The sequence below is a fragment of the Manis pentadactyla genome, chromosome 1 (assembly GCF_030020395.1).
Source record: "Manis pentadactyla isolate mManPen7 chromosome 1, mManPen7.hap1, whole genome shotgun sequence".
Taxonomy (NCBI): domain Eukaryota; kingdom Metazoa; phylum Chordata; class Mammalia; order Pholidota; family Manidae; genus Manis; species Manis pentadactyla.
Window position 1 is genome coordinate 8,733,238 of NC_080019.1, and position 13,086 is coordinate 8,746,323.

Sequence of the window (13,086 nt, forward strand, 5' to 3'; positions counted from 1 at the left end):
TATGAAAGAAAGGCAGTATTAATTAAGAAGCTTCAATTAGTATATTGATAGTGTAGATACAGGAGGAATGCAATAAATATCTTTGTTAAGCACATTAGACCAATCAAAGAAATAAAAAATGCTGATCAAATGACTTTGCATCAACATTTCAATGTTAATAATAAGTTAAATTTGATTTCACTGTGTCCATGGAAGACAAAATATGGGCCTTAGTTATCTTATTTCTGTCCAGATTGTCTTTGGGATGCTTCAAAAATTTTAAGTGTCACTAAAATGCCTGTAATATATGTTTAGAGAAGAAATTGGTGAAAAGTGTGACTTTTAACTAGGTTTTTCCCCAGATGTTCTCTCTGAGATATGGAACTGCATAATCCCCAAAGCTCTCTTTTATAAAAGAGTTCAGATCTTTATCCAACTTCTCTCCCTTTTACTTTCTGATCGTATTTCTTTCCATTTCTCTTGTCTTTGTCCTTTCACACAACAAGATTTATTTTAACATGGAATTCATTTATGAGTACTCAGTTATTGAGAAAGCAAGCTAATTACCTGGAAAAAACAAACAAACAAACAAACAAAAACCCCTTTTTTGTGCAGAAGGAAATAAAGGATGGGAAAAGAGGTCATTCTGCAGGGACGCTCTGCAGTTCTGAAGCACGCTCTCATTATTGAAGGTACCACTTTGGTGGGTCTGCCAGATGATTACTAATGGATGTGATAGGCATTTAATTTTGTTTGCTTTTTGTGGGAAAGATTGCAGACAATACAATAATGTATATTAAGAACTTGGAAAACGAAGGCACTTTATGGCACATCCCATACTTCCATAGCAAATAAATTTTAATATTTTAAGATTGCTGTTGTCTATGAGCAAAAACTTATTCGCATAGTTCTAAAACCTCAAGCAACTCAGCTCCCTGTGTTCACAGCAGGATTCACAACCATCTTAACAGGAACTAGGGATCAGAGATGGAGGCAAGGAACGGCTGACATCCAACAGGAAGTTATCAGCATGTCTTGTGAGTGGCAGAGGATTCTGCTGTATCCGTTACTGGATTTTCATCAAGGTTCATCTGGAATGGGTGCCATTGGTGTAACGTTTGTCATGGATGAATTAAATTATATCTGTTCAGAATCGAACAGTAAAATAATGTTTTTTTCATGGAGGTCATGCTCTCATGGAATTTTTCAGTCCACTGGTCCTCAGTGTGGCAGACACTGATCCCTGATTTCCAGAGCTCAAAGGCCAAGGGACAATCATAGAAAGAGTGACTCTTTCTAGTCCTGTCCATTAACCTACTACTGTAGACAGAATGCTTGTGTTCTCCCCAAATTCATATGCTGAACCTAACACCCAGTGCGGTGGTATTCAGAGACGATGCATTTGGGAGATGATTAGTTATATCATGAGGGTAAGGCCCTCATGAATGGGATTAGTCCTCTTATAAAAGAGACCCCAAGAGCTTCCTTTCTCCCTTCTGCCATATGAAGGCACAGAGAGAAGATGGCTGGCTAGGAACCAGGAAGGGGTCCACACTAGATACCAAATCTGCCTACGCCTTGATCTCAGGCTTCCCAGGAGTATGACTCCAGGAATTGTGAGAAAGAAACTTCTGTTGTTTAAGCCAACCAGCCTATTGTATTTTTGTTAGAGCAGCCAGGATGTACTAAGTCATCTACTGTGATTGTTTGGAATTCATCTAATGGAATGGCCCCTCCGTGGGTTGGGTTTGGTAAAGGGTCACACTTCCTATCAAAGATACTTCCTCCAGAAAAGAAACAGAAAAGAATTTGCTGTTATTTAAGAAGAAAGGTGGATGCGTTTGTGCTACTATACTAAGCTTGAACTAAATTAAAGGTAAGGAATGGTCCACTGGGTTGTATTGGAGGAAGAACATCTGGGTTTGAAATTTGCTTTGCTTTGCTTCTAGCCCGCTGTAGACCACAAATGGGTTAACTTTTAGGACTTTGCATTTTAATCTTTCTAATAAGGAAGTTGATCCCTTCATTCTCTCATTCAACACCTATGAACTAAATCTTGACTATAGGCCTGGAGTGGCTCTGTCAGTTTCAAAACTTTCACCACAGAGGATTTCTCCTTATGACATTTTCTCCTTCTGGCCCTATTATTTTGAAAGGTTTGCTCTACCAAATGGACTGTGTGTTGTATATTGAGTAATATGGGGTTTTTTTCCTATTTAAAAATAAGATGTTTTTTTCTATAAAAATATTTAAAATAAGACATTTAGAACTGTGACTCACAGCTTGTAATTAACTGGAGATAATGATTCAGCCAAAACAACAAAACCTTACTGTTGGAGTTAACTTTTAGAGCCACACTGCTTCCATTAATGGCTTTTTTTCTAAAAAATTTCAAATGATTTCAAGCTTTTAATCAATTTTTTAAAGTGTTATTTATATATCAGCACTTTGTCATATCTCTTCTTGCTTGCTTCATTCATAGTTGCTGGGCCCCCAAAGACCAGTTCTGGCACAAAGCAGACAGAGGTAGTTTCATTTATAACATCAACAGAATTAATATTTCTAGGAAATTCTTTTTTCATGCTCCTTACCTATTAACGGTTTTCTAAAATATTGAAAATGGTTCAAAGATCTCTATGACTGCCTTTGAAGGTCGCGTAGGAGTCCAGGAATTCCAAGGTAGAATGGAGGAGATGGGCTCTGTTCCGAGTCACTATGGCCTGATTATTCAAAGGACAGATGAACAAAATAATAGCATTAAGCTCTGTGATTTTGGCTTTGAGTTTGTTAGCAGACGCTTCGCAAAGCAGGAGATCATTTCACACCTACTTTGCTTGTGGAAAATGGTTTATCCATCCAGGAAATAAGTACCCTTGAAGTCTTCTCAATGAGCTGTGTCCTAATCTGATCAGAGGCCAGGAAGTCTGAGGGATCACTAGTTAAATCACTGGGTTGAGCTGGGAACCTTGCCGGTAAAAACAGCATAGAAGGTCCGGGAAAACGTTCTCAAAAGATGCTTGAACCTTTAGATTCAACTTAAGAGTTCATTCTCCTCTTCTTATTCCACTCCATCCCTGAGCCTCTGGATTCGTAAGCAACCTTAGAAGGTAGTAATAGAGTTCTTTGAACCATTTTTAATACTGTAGAAAAACATAATAAATAAGACCTATGAAAATGGAACTTCCTAGAAATATGAATTCCATTGATATTACAGATGAAGCTGGTAGTTTCCATTCCTGTCTATGCAGTGATCCTTGGGAACAAGTCACATTTGAGTGATGATTTTGAAAATATTCATGATGGGCATTACGTGAGTGAGCAGCACATCAGGGAACTAAAATGATAGCCTCTAGATATTGCTTCATTTAGCACTTAATTAAATCAACATTTTTTTGAGTATCTCGTATAGGTCAGGAATTGTGCAATCCAATATCATCTGTTGTTTCCTTACTGCCCTTAGGAAGCTTCTAGTGAAATGGGAAAGTCATAATACGCAACACAGAATCATGAAATTACTGTAGATAAAACAATGTGCGGCCATAACACTTTTTATTAAAAATAATCGCTGCTCGGCTTCTGACACAGATGTTCAATGCCAGCCGCTTATAGGAGGGTGAATGATTGATATTGATGGTGTTATACCAAAGAGTGATGCTTTAGTCAGGCCTGGAAACAGGGTAGAATCAGGAGAGAAAGGTTTAAGATTATTTAGGCAAGGGAAATGACCCCGTAAACCCATCATAAAAGATCCTTGGCAGACTTAATTTTTCTGGTTGGGACTAGATCAACCCTGAACACATTGACCTTCATCGCTGAAATCCAGCACTGCTGAAAAAGGGATCAGTAAAGCCCACTGCATTTTTTTGGTACAGCAGTGTAACTGCATTCAAAGAAAATGAATCCTGAAGGTTTTATTTTTTAGCACAGAGCAATTTCAAAAGCTTTAAGATTCCATGATTGTTGGAAATGCTTGTCACATTTTGTTTTTGTTAGAATGAATTACTAAAACAGCACTGGATGAAAATCACAATGAAATTTGAGGTGGGATATTGTTGATAATAATAGAAACAATATTTAGCTTAATTTTTAATAACAGAAACCAGCATTTATCAATCAGGTACTTGCCAGGTATTGTGTTAAAAGTTTTACACACATAATGTCATTCATCTCACAAAACCCTATGCAGTAAGTATGATTTTACACATGATAAATTAATGCTAAGTAAGGATAAGTAACTTGCCCAAGGCCACACCATCAGTGTGTACGGCAAAGCCAGAAAAGCACGTGTCAATCCTTGTCAGCACTTTGCTAAACATACACATTTACCTGATATTTCACTGATACCAAGCTGAAAGATGAGAGCTTTATACACAAAGCAGTCTTCAGAATACTATCTGTGCAATCTGGGGAGGGTATTTTTTCCTCCTCCTCCAATAAAGCGCCAATTACTTTGTGAATGCATTGGAGATTGGCAAATTTAAGCTCCTAGTTAACCAGGGATTATGAAGAAAGCTTTTTTTAGAAATCTCCCAGGGAACAAGACTGAATTGAGTCTTTGATCACTGAGAAGCTGACAGTGTCTCTTTTCAATGGAACAACTATTCATCCAACACCAACTGATAAGCCAAGTGACCTCAGGCTTTCTGAATTTGAAGGTCGACTATCCATTCAGCAGTGTGACAAATGTAGGACTGAGATCTCCAAAAAGCCAATCAAGATATCTGAGTTTTGATGAGACCAGATGCTGGAAAGGTCCTTTCTGTGTTTTTTTGCAATGGAATCTACCTGAAAAGTCTGGAATTTCACCTCCTCCTTCCACATAGACACCATCTCTTCTCTCCATAAGAGGTCACAGAAATTAAAATGAGATCTTCCTAACAAAACATTGAAGGCTTTATAGGGTTTTTTAAAATCTGAAAATACCTGAAAAGACAAGTTGTATCATATCATCACTTTCTTTAAAGACATTTGATGACCCCTTATTCCCTGTGATGCACAAACTGCGAGAACTATGAACAAGGAGTGGGGACACCGAGGCGTTGGTGAGAAGCAGTGTTTTAGTGCCAGCGCTGGCTTAGTGGATTCCTATCCAAAGGCTTAACACAGAGGAGTTTCAATAGGGACGTCTTTGCACATTGTTACATTGTTCTGACTGTAATTATCTTGCTTTGCTTTTTTCCAGAGGCTCTCACCCTACTCTGCCTAAACCCATGGTCCCTGTCTTATTTCTACGTCTTTCTACCCACCAGGGGCACTGCTGTATAAAGGGCTCATAATTTAGGACTGAATTTCACTTCCATCACTTACTTGATGTAATCTTGGATAAGTAATCTTTGGTAAATCTCTAAATTGTAGTTTTCTCACCTCTAAAGTGGGTATAATAATAGCCAAATTGCTCCCCTTCTTTTCTCTTATTACCCTTCCTTGGTATTGTCAACTGAGGAAAAGAAGACAAAACTGAAAAAGAAACAAAAGTCTTTATTTAGGGTCTCAGAATTTCAAGTCAGGGAGCACAGGTCCTGGAAGTTACCAGAAAAAATATCCTGCTTGCATGGGGACACGAGGAATTTTTAAGGGAAAAGGGAAGGCGGGTAATTGCATGACTTGGATGAAGGAGAAAGGGAAGAATTACTGGCCGGTACTAACAGGCCAAGCTCTTTCGTTAATAGTTCGATTCATTGGCGCTATCAAGTGAAACTAGCCCTGGTAGGCCTTAGCCAACTACCCTACCTCCATAAAGTCCATCCAGCCAGTTTTCCCTTCATGGTCTCTGTTTGAAAAACTGCCCCATTGATTTTACAAACAATTACCTGTAAAACAACTTTGTGTCTGGCCTAGTTCAAACGTAGTTTTTGCCCAGTTCAAAAGTTCATTAGTGAGAAAGGAAAATGGAGTTTCAAAATGGAGTCTCTCCTATCCAGAGATTTTATACAATTCTAGACTGTGGACTAAGCATGCTGGAATTTCTGCTTGTGATATTGTGATATATTAAGAAATGTGTCATTGGTCTTGCTCTCTTTAGTCCAGGCACACAGCTCTTAAAACTCTTGTAGTCTCCCAAGGTAAAGAGCAGGCAATAAAGGCCAAAGGAGAGTTTTTTGCTATGCATAACAAGCTCCTTTCAACCATACCAGAAGTTAGGTTGAGGAGATTTTTGAAAAATCCCTAGAAAATGAGGGGGGAAAAGGAGAGAAATTTGGTTGCCCAGGGAACCAACCATGCGATTAGACATTAGATCAGAGGGTTGGAAGTTCCAGCCCTTCCCACCCTGACCTCCCAAGAGGAGAGAGGGCCTGGAGAGTGAGTCTCATCACCAGTGGACAGTGATTTGATCAAACACGCATATGTAATGAAGCCTCTAAGAAAATCTATGAGGTGGGAGGTTCAGAGCTTCCAGGTTGGTAAACACTTGAGGTGCTGGCAAAGTGGTGGCCCCCCAAGAGGACCCCAAGCCCCAAGCCCCTTCCCCTGCCTCATGTATCTCTTCCATCTGGCTGCTCCCAAGTTGTATCCTTTTATAATAAACCAGTGATCTAGTAAGTAAGCTGTTGTTCAGAGTTCTATAAGCCATTCTAGCAAGTTATTGAACTTGAGGAGCGGGTTATGGGAGCCTCCAATTTATAGCTAGTTTACTCACTAGATTACTGGTTTATTACAAAGGATATTAAAAGATACTAATGAACATCCAGATGTAGAGATAAGTAGGGTAAGGTCCCAAACGCAGGGGCCCTGTCCCTGTGGAATTGGGGGCCCTGCATGTGCATGCACTCTGGGTTGTCAACCTGAAAGCTCTCTAGAACCCCTTTTTTGGGTTTCTACAGAGGCTCCATTACATCATAGGCACAATTGATTAAATCATTGTCCATTGGTGATTGGTTCAACCTCCAGTAGAGGTCAGGGGGTGGGACTGAAAGTTATCACCTTCTGATCACTGGTTGGTTCCCTGGCAACCAGCCTCCATCATCACAGAATTTCTGAAACCTCATTAACATAAACTCAATTATGGCTTAAGGGGGCTTGTGGTGAATCATATACTCATTTCACCTTATGGCTCTGAGGCATTTTCGGGAACTGAGGACAAGAGACCAAATACAACAAAAGATGCTCCATTACTTTTACTGCTTAGGAAATTCCAGGGTTTTGGAAGCTGTGAGCCAGGAACCATGGCTGAAGGCCAAAATATATGTTTATTATAATTCACATTATCACAGGCTACTGTGTGCAAATATTATTATTGCCTTTATGTCCTATGACCTAAAGAAGTTGGCAAGCATTTATTAAATATCACTTGTAAATCTCCAGTGAGTTAAATTTATTAGAAAACTTAACTCCTCTTAAGTATCCTAATGCCATTTACAGGCTTAGTAAAATAATCATACTTTCCAGTTAAATTAATTACTCAGTATGGTAGGCAGAAGAACGGCCTTCCAAAGATGTCCCACATCCTAATCTCTGGAACCTTTAAAATGAGTAAATTATCTTGGATTGCCTGGGTGGGCCTCCAAATCACTTGAGCTCTTGAAGACTGAGAAATCTCCAGCTGGAATCAAAAGGACGCAGCAGAAGAGAAGGCAGGAGAGGTGAGCCAGAAGTGGAGGTGAGAGAAATGAGAAGCCTGATGGAGGACTCCACCACCACTGCTGGCTTTGACGGAGGAGGAAGGGAGGCATAGCCTAGGAATGCGGGTGGCCTTTGGAAGCTGAGAACCGCCCACCCCAGCGAGGAAAGGAATACCCTGGCCCCACAGCAGCATGGAACTGAATTCTGGCACAAACCCGAATGAGCCGACAATGAAGCAGATTGTTCCTCAGTGTCCCCAGGAAGGCACACAGACCTGCTGACACCTTGATTTCAGCCCAGGGGACCAGCGTCAGTCTTCTGACCTACGTAATAAATTTGTGTTGTTGTAGGCCACTAAATCTGCTGTAATTTGTTGAGATAACAATAGACAATGAACACTCACATCTATATTATATTGTAAATTACTTTACAGTCAAACACATATTAATTTTATGGATTTGACTAATTTTCATCTCGTCAATAGTTAATTCTAAGTCTTCCTGCATTAAGGATGCAGGAAGTGCTTATACACTAACCGTAAGGATATTTTGCCATTTCAACCTACTTGGGGCTATCTTCCCGAGTAAATGTGGAGTAACCTTCTCAACTGGGTAAGGTTGTATATTAACCAGACATTTAATCTGTTCATGAGATATAAAATTATAAGTCCTTAGGACATTTTCCCCGTGGCCCATGTGTCTAGTTTTCACTCCTTTTATTGGCTTTAGGGCACCTCGGGATGTTCTTACCCTGCAAATAGGACTGGTTTCACAACAGGTATCCTAAATTCATAAGCTATTGCCGAATTAACCTTTATCTCCAGATCAGATCAATGAAATTCTGAACAGCCAGCCCAGTTATTTCACTACAAGATTCTATTCACCCAATGTATATACTGCTTCATTCAGAGTTCTTTACAAATTCTCTTTTTCTTGCAGGACAACATCACTTATATTTAGATGACATCTAATTAGATTTTGGGTATCTGTCAAAGCTGTGGTCCTCTGCAACTGCAGTACTAACGTCTATTAGTGACATAAATTGCATTTATACATTGGCACTGTTTTCTAGCCTTCAAAAATCATTACTGTCCGTGACTTTAAAAAATAATCATGTAACACTGATGTCCAGAAGAAAATGTGATGTTTCACAAGAAAACTTAAATGAAAATCTCTTATTTTCTTAACATAAGAAGCATTTTACCTTTTGAAAAATAAAAGTATGGATTCATCTAGAACATTCAAGTTTTCATTTCAAAAGAAAATAAGCTGAGGATCTTTCTAAAAAAATATAATCGGCAAGAATTATCAAGCCCTTGTTGAAGTAGTATTGCTTAGGGTGTGTTGAAGTGAATACAATAGGATTAGAAGAAAAGGTCAAAACACACAAGTACTTTAAGACCCAGAAAAATATATAAGGGGAACATGAACAAAACAACCAGAGCACATGTGAACATTAGATGCAACTGTAGAAACTACATCTCAGTGTGAAAAGAAGGCCAAATAAGAGAGCCTGTGCCAAAGATCATTAGTTTTTTAAAGGGAAAAATGGGGACATCTATAAAGGATTTAATGCATATTAAATGACTTTGGAAAACAGGAAGAACATTCTAGATTTTTCTAGAAATACATACATTTAGTTATGATATTTTGTATTTCAGGATCTATTCTTATTTTTATCAACCAGGTGTCTTGAAAAAATTCTAATGTTGTTTAGAATGGTTATGATCCAGCCAGCTCATGTCTTCAATCTTGTCAAAATGTCAACACTCATAAACAGAATAAATTATGATGTATGCTAATTTGGTTAATAGACACATGAGGTACACAGGTGCACATGGTGGAAAACAAAAACAGGTCTGTAAGAATAAGACAGGTGGAATTTTTTAAAAAGATGAATATGACAAATATTGTGTGAAATTTCTCAGTTTTGCTAGGAATTTATGTCCAGGAGCCTAATATTTAGAAGAAAGTATCTTTACACAAGAAAGTCCTTAAAACCACAGACTATAGAAAGGGTTACCCAGAAGAACAATAAGCAATCCCATCTTTGTTATCTGATATTCAAAAATCAGATAACAGTTATTGGAAGTTCAAAATCAACTAAGATGTTACTTTTAAAAATGGCTTGAAATTAGTAAGCTTGAATACAAAATTTTAAGCAAATTGGCCATTAGACATTTTGTGTTTAATAGATTTGTTAACAAGTCAGATAGGGAGATGAGCTTGAGTGAACTTTGTAAGAGAAGCAATGATCACGTGGGACAGAAAGGAAACCCTCCTGGCTGTAAACTGACATATTTGACCATGGGATGACAGGGGAGGGAGGTATGTGTGTGTGTGTGTGTGTGTGTGTGTGTGTGTGCGCGCGCGCGCACCCGCGCGCCTTTGTGTCTGTGTTAGAATTGATTGAAAAAGGACTTGTCCAAAAGGATAACAACGGCAACCGAACTGCCCTGACCTTTCTCAGTTCAAAGTCATGGGAGTTTTTGTGGACAGTTCCTCTAAGGACTTCAAGAGCCTGATTTGGAGTGTCCTGTTTGGAGGAAGTTTAGGATGCCAAAATTACACCAACCTGGAGAAGCAGCTGCACACAGGAGGCGGCAATATTGTGCTGCACTCGTTGGTACAGCTTATCAGTTTTCAGAATGAGCCCTGTGGCCCTTCACCTCTTTTACCACCCAAGTGTAAAGGATTTAGGCCTAATTTCACAAGTTTCAAATCAAACAGGCATTCTTTTTGTTGACTCTTAAAATCTAATTTTTCACGTGTACAAATAATATGTTCTAAATAATGAAAATTTTTTTTCAAGTGGAGAAGCTTGAAGAACAAAATAAACATCATGAGTCACTGCATTTCCAGAGGCTTGTGTTTTAGTTATCATCCTTCCAGGCTGTCCTTTTTCCTCCTTGTGTATACTTAGCGAGTATAGAGAGCAAGGCCTCTCATCTCAGTGGCTATATAAACAGGAAGCAGTTCAATGAGCTCAACTGGGTTCTGTCAAAACTCCTTCTTGTCTCTTACTACCACCTTTGGCAGAATACAGAACTTTCTTGTGAACATTGATTATTCAAAATCCTTTTTGAGATGAAATGTTAATCTCAAATCTGATTGAGAACACTTCTGTCTCTGAATATAGGTCAGAGTCTCCGCTGGAGGGACATGACACTCTTTTTCCTTTCTAAAACCTTTCCTTTTGTAGTCTGGGGGCAGCAGGATTGAATATAGGCTGGTCCTGCTTACTTGTAACAAGCACTGTGGAATGTGTCCGGCTCCACTTGCAAGGGCTTTTTCTAGAATATTGGACTTCGCAACCCTTTGCCTGTAGCATTGTTCTCTGTGATAATTCTGGGCAACAGGAGTCTTGCTCAATATTCCAATACTTGTATATATGTGTTTTTCTTACCAGATTCAAACATACAGACATATTCATTTATTACATGAAATTTTTTAAATTCAAAGAATATTATGTGACCAAGATGGAGCAGACACACTTTTCCCTATTATTTTTGCTAAGTACAGTTGAAAACCCTTGACACTGTATATAAAACAAACAGGAACCTGGAGACCCAAACATCAATATGGTAGTGAGTTTACTGGGTTTTCTTTTTATCTTATATATTCCAGACTAAAGCAGGCAACCAGGAAACACCAGACAAAAAAAAAAAAAAAAGGCCCCAAGAAAAGCCTGCTGTCTTTAGCCAAGGGACCAGTAAAGTAGCAGCAGGATAGAAACTTTTTAGACAAATAGCCCACCCTGGTCAAACACTGTGGGTAAAACACCCCGTCAGCAAATGCCACGTGTAGAGAACAGACTCTCACCCGGTGCCTGGCTGTAATGGGGCACTTCTCCCCATCCTTCCCATTGGGGTAGTATCAGTGGAGGCCTAGTGGGTCACCAGAATTCTCACCTCTGCTCAGCAATAACCAGGCACTTCTCCTTTCTAGGGTGTCACAGGAGGCTGGGTGGGGGCGTGGACTTCCATTCCCACCTGGTAGTAATGAAGTGGCACTCCCCTTTCCTCATTAGCTTGATGTCAGCTGAAACATATTATGACAGAAGATTTAAATATGATACAGAATCTCATGATATAATACCCCAAATGCCCAGTACACAACTGAAAGTCACTCACCATAGAAAGAACCAGGGAAATCTTGATCTGAATGAGAAAAGACTTGACAGATATCAACAATGAGATGACACAGATGTTAGAATAACCTGACAAGGATTTTAAAGCAGCCATCATAAACATGCTTAAACAAGTAATTACAAATATGATTGAAATAAAAAACAGAACGGAAAACAAAACATAAAGTCTCAGCCAGAAACAGAGAAAATCTCAGCAAATAAATAGAATATATAAAGAGAAACCAAACGGAAATCTTTAGCTAAAAAACATACCTGAAAAAAAAAAAAACTTAGTGGATGGCCTCAATAGGGAAAAGGAAGGACAGAGGACAAAATCAGTGAACAAAGATGAAACAACAGAAATTAAGCTGTATGAACCCCAGAAAGAAAAAATAACTGAAAAAACAGAACAAAACAAAACCTCAGGGGCTGAGGGACTGTCATATAAAATATCTAACTCATATAATTAGTGTCATTGGAGTCCTGGAAGGAGAGAAAAAGAGACTGAGTAGAAGTATTATTAAAATAATGAATGAAATTTTCCTAAACTTCGAAAAAGACATAAATCTATAGATTCAAGAAAATGATTGAACCTCAAACAGAATAAACTCTCCAAAATCCATGTCAAAGCACATCATAATCAAACTTGTGAAGATGAATGATAAAGAAAAAAATGTGAAAGCAACAAGAGAGAATCAATCTTATCTATCAAGGGAAAACAGTTAGAGAATCAATGGATTCTCATTAAAAACCAGAAAGGCCAGGAGACAGGGGTACATCATTTTTCAAGCTCAAATCTTATACTCAGCAAAAATATCCTTCAGATGAAGGAAAATTAAGAGAATTTGTCACCAGCAGACCTGTTCTGAAAGAATGACCAAAGGAAGTTCGAAACAGAAAAGGAATGATTAAAAGAAGCAGCCTTCTAACATCAGGAAGGAAAAAATAACAATGAAAAACACAAAAATATAGGTAATACAGGTATATCTCCTCTTGAGTTTTCTGTTATGTTTGACTTTTCAAACATAAATATCACACATCTGATGGGGTTCTCACTGTATGTACAGGAAATATTTTGGACAATTATACCATAAACAGAGAAGAGTAAAAGGACATAAATGAAGGTAAGTTCATACACTTCACTGACATTAGTAAAATGACCACACTAATAGACTGTAATTAGTTACATTTATATACTGTCATACCCAGATAACCTCTAAAAATCTGTACAAATGTGTATATACAAAACACTATAGGTAAATGAAAATGGAATTCTAGAAAATGTTCAAGGCAAGAGAGAAGAGAAATGAAAAACAGAGAAAAAACAGAAAACAAAGCAAAAACTTGGCAAAAGAACTACACGGACACTTCACCAAAGAAGCTTTCTCTGGAAAGCAAATCAGCGTATTTCAGATATTC